Source organism: Mastigoproctus giganteus, chromosome 1 (genome assembly GCF_048544385.1).
Source record: "Mastigoproctus giganteus isolate SK-2022 chromosome 1, ASM4854438v1, whole genome shotgun sequence".
NCBI classification, from domain to species: Eukaryota; Metazoa; Arthropoda; class Arachnida; order Uropygi; family Thelyphonidae; genus Mastigoproctus; species Mastigoproctus giganteus.
In genome coordinates this window covers 261,158,695-261,169,048 of record NC_143575.1, presented here as the reverse complement: position 1 = coordinate 261,169,048, position 10,354 = coordinate 261,158,695, and positions in this window count along the sequence as shown.

Genomic DNA, 10,354 nt, shown 5'->3' with positions numbered 1-10,354 from the left:
GGATGAATGGGACGCATATAAATTATAAGGAAACACAGGATGGCTATGGTAGATATAAGATAGTTTGTAATCAAGTCACAAAGGAGGTTAGACAGGCGAAGGCAGATTACGAGAAATCCTTGGCAAAGGATACAAAGAAAAACAGCAAAGAGTTCTTTACTTATGTAAACTCTAGAAGGATGGGATCTGTTCAGTTATATTAAAGGAGGTGGCAAAGGAAATAAATTACCCTGAGCCATAATTATGAGAGAATCCTTGGACTCAGGTGAAGTCTCCACGGACTGCAGATGTGCAAATGTATCTCCAATTCACAAAGGGGGTATCAAAGGCGGACACGAGTAATTACAGACCTGTTAGTTTAACTTCTATTGTGGGGAAAGTAATTGAGGCGCTGGTTAAGGACGCGATGCAGGATCCTCTAGAGAAAACTGCAGCGTTGTCTAGATGATCTTGCATTTTAATAATTCAGACAGCATTGGTTTGTTAAGGGGAAGTCTTGTCTGACCAATTTGATTGGATACTACGATGTGGTCACAAAACAGCTGAATGCCAAAAGTAATTTCGATATAATATATTTGAATTTCAGGAAAGCATTTGATACTGTTTCACATGAAAGACTGCTGCACAAATTGAAGAGGTATGGAATTAAGGGTAAGTTTCTACAACGGATAAAAGGGTGGTTGAGAGGGAGAAGACAGAGAGTGGTAATCAATGGACACTACTCTTTGTGGACTAACGTTATAAGTGGTGTCCCTCAGCGATCGGGGTTGAGCCCATTGTTGTTTTGTATATTTATTAATGATATTGATGAAGTGAGACAAAGGTTGGCAAGGTTGTTAATAACAGTATGCCACTACAACAGGATCTAGAAAAGTTAGGAGATGGGCTTAGGAGTGGCAACTGAATTTCCACATTGATAAATGCAAATTACTGCATATTGGTAGCAATAACCACTGAGAAATGTACTAAATGGGTGGTGTTACACTCAGGGCAGTGGAGAAAGAGAGAGACCAGGGAGAGTAATTGGGCAGTCAGATATGAAGTTTTCGGAACAGTGCATACAGGCTGCCAGAATAGTTCATGGGATACTGTGAATGATATACAGGAATCTTGCGAGCAGGGATAAGGAGGTGATTATTCCCTTGTATAAGGCAATGGTCAGGCCACAACGTGAGTACTGCGTACAAGTCTGGAAGCAATTTTACATCCTTTACTGAGGACGTAAAGTTGCTAGAATGAGTACAAAGAAGGGCAACAAGATTGGTGAGTGGAACAAGAGGTTGGTGTTACCAAGAAAGGCGGAAGTTCTGGATATTGCAGCGCCTGGGGAGTACGCACCTGCGAGGCGATCTGATTGAGATATATAAGGCCTTGATTGGATTGGGCAAGCTGAATTCTGATGGGATTCTTCCTCTTGCTATTTGGAACGACAGTTGTTGAATAAATGTGCGGAAATTTGCCTTTATCCAGTGGGTGGTTAATTGCTGGAACAAACTTCGATCTGTCGCTGTGGAAGTTGATAGCAAATAAATTCAATGAAGAACTGGACAAACGTTTGGAGCGATTGGATTGGTGAAATGAGGTGTTTTTTTTTTTTTTGGCATACTGTACAAGCTTGCTTTCTTGCATCATATGCCTCTACTGATGCCAACTCTGTCAACTGCGGAATCTTAAGTTTCGCAATCGGCATATGATCCCCACAGGTCTAAGTCTAAAAACATCAAAATTACTGCCCGACCTATTTGGCCCTAGAACAAGTTATCAGCGAACAACCCTACGCTCTGTTAAAATTACAACCGTTGCTCAAGAAACAGCGATCATCTCATTCTCAAATCTGGTCCTAGCCACTGAAATCCCAGGAAAGTAGGTGGCAGGACCCGCCAGAGTACTCTAGCTACAGTGGTACACCCGGTCAGCCTCCCCGTGGCATGGTGTGGTAACGTCGGGTCCCACTAGGGGCTCGGAGGCTAATAGACCGGAGGAACAAAGGGCACAACACAATATACAGCACATGACCCCCACACACACACTTCAAATCTCTGGCCCCGATACAATGTATACCCGCGGAGATGGGCGAAATCCCAGGAGCCGTTAGACACTAACATACCTTATACCTTATAATCGGCATATGAACACATTTATAGTTATGTTTGACACGTGATGTGCAGGTAGGAAGTGACCAACTATCAACGGAGGGTGTTCTGATATTAATGGTAAGACAGTGCAGCCCTAAATGCAGGAAGGAATAAAACATACAGGTAGTTTTAAATGGAGATGGTGATAATATTACTAAATGACTCTGGAGAGATTTCAGAAAATTAAAAAAAATGAATGCTCACCTGTATCCTTCTAGTTCGGCCACAAATTTGAAAAATGGTGAATAGCCCAACAACCCTTTCTCTTGTCGCATCCATTTCTCTACATATCTGCGGTTAGAGTCTGATAAGTCGCTGGTGATCAGATGAGTGAATTGAGCGCTTGCTGATACCAAAGAATAAACCGTGGGACCACCCCCGATTTCGAGACATTTTGATCCGTTGAAACGTCCTATAATCACAAAACATCAGTAAACTCATCCACAAATAAGCTTTCACAATGCAGGCGGAATATGTAGTAAATATTTATCAGAAATTAATTAAAATATTGAAAATAGTTACCATTTTTAACTGCAGTTCACAACCATTCAAACAAAGTATCCCGGAATATGAAAGGTTAGGGTGCAGCGATATTTTTCAGTCCATAGAACCATTTTACACTCTTGTATTGACTGATTATGGAATTTAGTGAGCCTTGCAAGGTGGGAACGCTCATTGCAGATGATGATCCTTCACTGACGCACCACCGCTTTCCCCATAAAAGGAGAAGATAACAGAATTTAACCCATCGTTGATTCCGTAAACTCCTGGTTGATATTATTCAGAGATGTCCGAAGAGATCCCTTTACTGTCCATTCAATTACCCTGTGGTCAACTTGGAGGGAATAATTGTGGTCTAACTGCGCGTTGCTGGGCTGGAGTAGCAGATCCTGCTTCCCTTACAAGGTACCATCACCAACTGACAACTTTTGATGGTCAAGACTGTCAGCAATTGCATGAATCGAGAAGCCAATATATGACATCGGACAACACTCCTTGGAAAGCAGTCAGCTTGGCGATACTTTTCTTGTTTATAAAGAAACGTCCAATGGAAAATGAAAATGGTAGTGTTCGAATACCTTTTAGAAGGAACTGTCAATTGTTAAATGAAACCATTGCAGGTAACGTTAAAATTACAATCCTTGTAGAGCTAATAAAGATGGAAAGGGAAATTGAGTGGTACAATCTTAATGATGGAAAAGGAAATTGATTCGTACAATCTTAAACCTGATACTTACCACTCTTGATTACTTCATGAATATTCGTGAGGTAAAACTTCGCTATGCTGTCGAATAAGTCTGTCCTAAATTGAACATATGCTGCAGAGTTAAATGCGTCTCCTTTGAAGTACTTTGCCCAATCATCTTGTTTTTCGGAAACATTGGACATTTTCAGAAGAGGATCTGTGAAATCGAAAATAAATTAAATTTTTTTACATCATCGTTTTATTACAAGAGAAATAAAAGGCAATAAGGTATTATTTGTACATGTGTTCCAAGTTGAGCAACAGACTGAGCTCAGAAGCATATATTCGTTCAATGTTTTTCGGAACGTGTTGAAATGCTTTTCTGGAGTGCATTCTCCTTCAACTGCTGAGGATTCGGTCAATGAAAGGAAGTTTTTTTTTTATGCAGACATACATGAGGTGGTTTGCACCATCATTCAGCAATTACCTGACCAAAAGAGGGATCTATACCGGCCTTTGTAGCCGAAGTAGACATTGCCTACTTCAGTCTCATCCGTTGGGTATTTGATCACCAACCGATGAATCTTATGTGTCCTCAACAACCACCGAACCTTTTACGTTGGATGAACTGCAGGCTGTCTCGCATAAATGTAATGTTCAGAAATGCCCAGGACTAGATCTTGTAGAAAACATTTTTATTATCAGAGTCGTGAAATTAAAACCTTAAGTTCTTCTAAACTTATTCAACAGATGCCTTCAAGAAGAAACTTTTCCAAAAATTTGGAAGGTCGCTCTAGTTAAGTTGATCAGAAAGCCGGATAAGCTTTCTGATGGTACAGGCCTATAGCTCTGCTGGCTAATTTGGGTAAACTGCTAGAGCGACTAATGACCATTATATTGAATACCCTACTGGTAGAACAGGATCTGCTTTCAAGGAGTCAATATCGGTTCTGTCCCGGACGTTCCTGCTAGGATGCTCTTGTGGACTTTGTGTCCTCAGTTAAAAACTCGGTACATAAATATACCCAGGCTGTTTTCACAGACTTCGAGGGCGCCTTCGACTCCCTTTGGTGGGAAAGCATCCTGGAGCGTTTACGATCGGCTAGGTGCTCCAGCCACCTTTACTTTTTAATCCGTAATTACTTTGCCAATAGAACCATAATAATCAAGGTTAAAAATAGCCAAGTATTAAGATCAGCATCTAGAGGGTGCCCAGGGCTCTATATTGGGTCCTTTTACATGGAACATGGTGCTGCAGCAGTGGCTCTCCAGATCTTTCGATAACGTCAAAATAATAGCGTATGCAGACGATCTCACCATCTTGGTAAATGGTAACTCTAGGGCCGATCTTGAAACTACCGCAAATTTTATTCTCCGGGATATCTACGATTGGACTGTGGCCAATAAGCTTAAAATCAGCTTGTCAAAAACAAAGATGATGATTCTTGGATAAAAGTTGGATATCTCTCGTACTCCGTTGGTCAAGATCAATAGCACTCGTCTCCCCAAAGGTAAAGAGAACAAGGTTCTAGGAGTGGTAATTGATTCAAGTCTCAATTTTATTTCTCACTTGACACACTTATCATCTAAAATACGTAGATTTACTGGTGCAATTGTTAGGGTGCCCCGTGTTGAATGGGGATTCTCCAGAAAAACGTTAAGGATCTATTACAATGCAGTTTTCCTCCCTCTGGTCACGCATGCTGCCGGTGCGTGGTTTCACAGGGCACGGTTCAAACACTTCAAAGCAAAACTCGCCTCCTTGCAGAGAACCATCTTGCGGTGTTCAGTTAAGGCATGCAGCACAGTCTCGACGCAAGCTCTGCAAGTACTAGCCGGAACATTACCTTTAGACGTGCAAGTTAGTTATAGAGAATATTTTATTTTTTTACATTTTACTTATTTTTATTTATTTATTATTATTTATTTATTATTATTTATTTATTATTTTTTTATTATTTTTATTATACATGTTTTATTTTATTTTTCCCCCTTTGGAATGAGCCCCAGAAGATCCTGGCCTACCTTCTGGCAACATCAGATGGGTCAGAGTCTCTCTTGAGGCAGTACGTGCTTTACATGGACTGGCCCACCTTCCCGTGGTGTGGACGAGTACCCTGAATCATTTGTCCCGGTGAATGATGCTTCTGGGTAGCCAAGAGGCCAGAACAGAACAACAGAACACACACATAATAAACACAAACCTACGTCACACACACATATCTGGTAGATTTGTAGTGATACTGTTCTTCACAGAGATACTAGACGGAGTTGAACAAACGTTCTAGGAGCCGCCCTATACATATACACATGTCCACACATAACCTAACTCAGCCACTTTGTGAAGATGGCCCATAAAAATTCCTACGTCATCGTCGGGACTCGAACTGAGGTCTTTTACACCCTGTGTGGGGAGGATGGTAACTGTGCTACCCAAGAGGACTGAAAACCAATGACAGTAGTCGAATCCAGTGTGCTGTTACTGGAACCAGTACGGTATAAATCTAGTCTTACTCCATAGCCGTATAGTAGTTTTGCCATTTGTCAATCGTTCGGAGAAACTATTGTCAGTTTAGCAAGTTAACCTGACGCTGTTGGTTAAACAAAAAGGATCAGACTGCAAGCATATCTTCCTGTAATACGCAAATGGTTGTTTAATTTCCTGCACCAAGATTGCTATAATTTCATGGACTAGACGGAGTTGTATTCAACGGAAGGCATATTCAGTTATATTCAACGGAAGGTATTGCATCTACTGATAGATTTGCACATCTGAAGCTCTGTTACCATGATTACAACATTACCCACACACATGAAATTTCCTGCCTTTTCCGGTGAAATTTAGCCCTGATCCAAGTCTCTAGTTCCGTTTATGAAGCAAAGTACGCCCATCAGATTTCAATAAAAATTTTGATTTGAATCAGCGGTTAAATTAATGTTTCTTTCATAATTGCATGTTTAGATCTCAGATTAAATGCCTCAGACTCAAACCAGCTGAGGTCAATTCCAGAAAAAACAATTGTCAGATTTTTGTGATGTAGTCATTGACTTATTCAAACTGGCTGCATCAACTACCTGCAAGGGCAACTTGTTCCACCTATCAACGACTCGCTGGTTAAAAGGAAACTTCCTACAATTTAATCTAAACCTCAACTGTTGGAATTTGAATTTGTGACCCCAAATTCTGAAATTGTTTAGAACAATGAGAATTCCAGAATGATTTATTAATCACTCTCAGGATTTTGTAAACCTCAATCAGATAACCTCTGAGGTTCCTGGTCAGCAAACTCTGTAGTCTACATATTCGAAGTCTTTCCTCGTCGAGTCGTCTTTCTGCCGATCTAACCATTCGAGTTGCACGTCTTTAAACCCTTTCAGGAAGCTCAAAGTCTTTTTTCAGATGATGTCTCCATACTTGAACATAGTACTCCCAACGTGGTCTTACAATTGCTTTATACAGTGGTATTATGACCTCCTTATCTCTACAGGATAATGTTCAACAAATAATCGATAGAACTCCATGGGCTTTTATGGCTGCCTGTTTACACTGTTCAGAAGACCTCGTATCTGTAACTCCCAGATCCCTTTTCTCTTACACTGTTTTTAATTCAACCTCCCCCAGTGTATAATTTATCTGTGGGTTGCTATTCCCCGAGTGTAAGACTTGTAAGACCATTTATCAGCATTAAAACACAGCTGCCACTTCTCGGGTCGTCTTTAAAGTCTGTACAAGCCATCTCGAATGAGCGCTGCTTATCACTGATCATTAACAACTCTGCCAATCTTTAGGTCGTCTGCAAATTTTAACATCACGCCTTCTATCCCTTCGTCGATATCATTTATGAAAATGAGAAAAACAGTGGTCCGAGAACTGATCTTGAGGGATCCTACTTCAGACGTTACGCCAATCTGAAGAATATCCATTAATCATAACCTTCTGCCTTCTTCCATGCACCCACCTAGCAATCTATCTTAGAATCTAAGTATTCCTAACCTGTTTAAGCTTATGCAGCACCCTCCCTTAAGGTACCGAGTCAAATGCGTTGCTAAAATCCAAATAAACTGTCTAAATTATTCTCTAAATCCAGCTCGTGAGTAACTGTGTCAAAATAGCCTAACAAGTTATTGAAGCATGATTTATTCTAACAAAGCGATGTTGTGTATCTAATTGACCATGGATTGCACTCTTAGTGATTGCCTCTAAGATTTGTCCTACCACTGAAACCAGAGTAATCAGTCTATAGTTACCAACTTCACTTTCAGAACCGCTTGTATCTATTGGCGATACATTGGCTCTTCTCCAATCCAAACGAATCTCCCCTGAGTGCAAAGATGCCCTCATAATTAACCTCAATCGTTCAATATACTCCCTCGCGCTCTCCCTCAAAAGCTACAGGGCATATGCCATCAATTCTGGGAGCCTTTATGCTCAAACGATTTTCTTACAAACAATCATCAGTAATTATGACATCACTAATTACATATGGCTTAGCCCCACAGTCTCTTCCAGCATAAAGGATCTTTCTTCAGTAAAAAGAGATGCAAAGTACCTATTTAATTTATCCTCAACAAATGTTTATCAATCTTTCTTACTCCCAACTTGGAGTTAACGAAAAATTAAAAAAAAAAATTTTCTTAACGCTTGTAAGAGAAAGTGAGTCTTACCTATGTTGGTATACTCTGTGGAGTCCCTAATCAGTAGGGCCGGGAAAAATTTGCATATATTATAGGTTAACAAGGCACTAGTTCAATATCTGCAATGTGGCCTCGAAACAGCTGTTATATCTGTCTGGAAAACCTCAGCAAGTCTAAAGGTTATTCAGATATTCTGGGTTATCAGACTCACTATGACGAAATAACTGATATCAGATTCAGGTCACTTTGTGAAACTTAAATCTTATGTAAAGTAGTGTTTAGAAACTTTTCTTTTTATTTTTTCAATTCCTTCTCATTTTATCGTGATAAAATTGGTAAAAATGTAAATGGACTCTACATGCGATTCATCGATACGATATCCATTACCTGAAGTATTCATAAAGACTTCACTTCTAGAGCCCTCCAACGCTCATCAAAACAAGAAATCTGCAGTTCTCTACTGCTACTGTTTCAATGGCTGAATTACGCCATCTAGAAGTATAACGTGAAAATGTAGGTGACCCAAATCGATAAACGCTTGGCGTAATACCACGTGGGCCATAGACTCAGAGCTCAATGTGCAAAGTGAATTGTCTTTTATTATGAAACTGCAAACACGAAAGGTATTAGAATTTACGCTCAGTGATCACTGAATTAGGACCACCCTATACATAATGGACTATGTTGCATAGTTCGTGCGCTAGAGCAGTGGTAAGTCTGCATCTGGTCGTGCAAGCCAAAGAGATAAAGTAGCAGTTATGGGGCGTAGTAAAGATATCGTGGAGTTTCCAAAGGGAAATGATTGTGGGAAATCGAGCGTCGGATGCTTCCATATCGGAAACGGGATGTCTTGTCCGTTGCTCACTGCCCATTGTGGTTAAGGTGTACGAAGAATAGTGTCGAATGGGGCGAAACCATTCGACACCATTCTTCACGCAATTTAACCTCTCCCGCTAACAGAACTGAGAAAGATTACGCAAGGTTCGTGGTGAGTTAAGGTTGCAGCGCTTTTTGCGAGCTGAACTGCAGGTGATTGTGCGACAGTTGACATCGCAATACAATATGGAGAATGCAAGAACAATATCCCAAACGACGATGAATCTCACACTCTGACGTATAGAGTTCTACAGCAAATCACCCAAGAAGAAGCCGTCGACCGTGCGGCCACGTATTTTCATGCTCCACGTTTAGTGCTAAAAATATAGTGTTAATCACTGTGTACCATGATGAATCCAATACCACAAGACTCCGTTTAGTATTTGCCACCCATTGTTGGAGCTCTCGTAAGAACCCTCCATGACAGGTAAATTTTTATTGTCATTATTTCGTCTCATATATTGCAGTCATAACTAAGGTATTTCGAAGTTGGCCAATTGTTTAAGTAGAAGCCTCACCAGGTCAAGTTGCCACACAATAGGCCTGATTAATTCCCTTGATCATTAAGTGCGTTAAATTCCCTAATGGCCTCCTTCCTAGCGCCAGCGGCCTGAAGTCTGTAATTAAATCTGCTGAAAGTCACCGTAGCAAATCGTCTTGAAAGTAACTCCTCTGAGCTTAACTGAAAACTCATTTGAAAGCAGCATATTCAATGTTCACTACAGTAAAATTTGTCTGAGTTCAAATATGCTAAGCCCTCCCAGAAGAATGCCATCTGCGCCGGAAAAACCACGTGTCAAAAGCCTGCGTCTCTCACTATGCAGTCTGTCAGCTGCTCACTTAGTCTAGGGGCTTGTTGCGTAAATAATCTCTCAAAATTGTCAGCTTCTAAGCGAAAATCGTACCTGTGCCAAGCGTGCAAAACATAGGAAGGTACCACCAAATAGAAGGACGAAAGCGAAAGGAAAGGAAACGCAACCTAATAAATCAAACCAAAGAAAAAGCTGAGTACCAACAATCAGATAATACCACGTTCCTCCGCCTAGATGACCAAAAACTAGAACTCATCGCGAAAGAAATAAGGCATCTAATAATCAACTCTCTAGAAGTCTAGATAGTCAACTAATGTCTCTGGTCAAAGCCAAATTATTAAAACTCTCTGAAGATCACGACAATCAGGCGATGGTGAATACCCCCAGGGTCAATTCACACACATCATATCAACCAAGGGTGAGGTCACCTAATGGTCACGATACTAAAGGCACCCAAAACCGTCAACACATGACGAGTTCTGTTCAACCAGTTCCAGAAGCTACTGTTATCAACAGTATAATTCCTTCGCTAGAAATTGAAACTCAGAATTGGCAGCATTCTAATCTCTCAGTACCTCATGAGGATAAACTTAACACAAGCAATTCATGTCATAGAACGGAGAAGTTAAGTCTCACATCTGCATCGAGTGATTGCTGTATGAATAATATCATTTTTCCCACATTAAATAACCCTAATGCGGTAGGTCCTA